Genomic DNA, 689 nt, shown 5'->3' with positions numbered 1-689 from the left:
AGCCGTTTTTGAATGATCTTCAGCAACATTTTATGCCTTCTTAGTGCAGTAGGTAGTGCGTCAGCCTCATAATCTGAAGGTCCTGAGTTCAAGCCTCAGAGAAGGCACAGGTGGAGGCGGGATTAGCAGCAGTTATATTAAAGACGCAGGCCTCAATCTACAAGAGTGGATTGTGTCTTAAGTCAATCTGTTTTGTAATATAAAAGAGAGAAGCAAGCAGGGGACCTCATACCACCAAGAAAGCAGCTCCAGGAGGAGAGCGCATACTTTGGACCCAGGATTCCTGCATGGAGAAGCTCCCAGACCAGTGAAAATTGATGACAAGAACCTTCTCCTAGACTAGAAGAATTCCGGCGGTCATGATCCCCAAACCTTCTGTTGGCCCAGGATAGGAACCATTCCCGAAGACTACTCATCAGATATAGAAGGGACTGGACGATGGGCTGGAGAGAGATGCTGATGAAGAGTGAGCTACTTGTATCAGGTGGACACTTGAGGCTGTATTGGCATCTCCTGTCTGGAGGGGAGATGGGAGGGTAGAGAGGGTTAGAAACTGGCAAAACGGTCACGAAAGGAGAGACTGAAAGAAGGGAGCGGGCTGACTCATTAGGGGGAAAGTAAATGGGAGTATGTAGTAAGGTGTATATAAGCTTATATGTGACAAACTGACTTGATTTGCAAACTTTCAC

General features: G+C 46.9%; 1 non-coding gene across 1 annotated transcript; it reads left to right on the top strand.

The window, feature by feature from the left end:
• Window positions 1-34: 34 nt before the first annotated feature.
• On the top strand, window positions 35-107 carry TRNAM-CAU (transfer RNA methionine (anticodon CAU)). The gene has a single exon. It is a non-coding gene; the product is annotated as a tRNA-Met (tRNA).
• The last annotated feature ends 582 nt before the right edge of the window (window positions 108-689 follow it).

The sequence above is a fragment of the Loxodonta africana genome, chromosome 3 (genome assembly GCF_030014295.1).
Source record: "Loxodonta africana isolate mLoxAfr1 chromosome 3, mLoxAfr1.hap2, whole genome shotgun sequence".
Taxonomy (NCBI): Eukaryota; Metazoa; Chordata; class Mammalia; order Proboscidea; family Elephantidae; genus Loxodonta; species Loxodonta africana.
The sequence above is the reverse complement of the archived record's forward strand: the minus strand, read 5'-3'. Positions and strand labels throughout refer to the sequence as shown.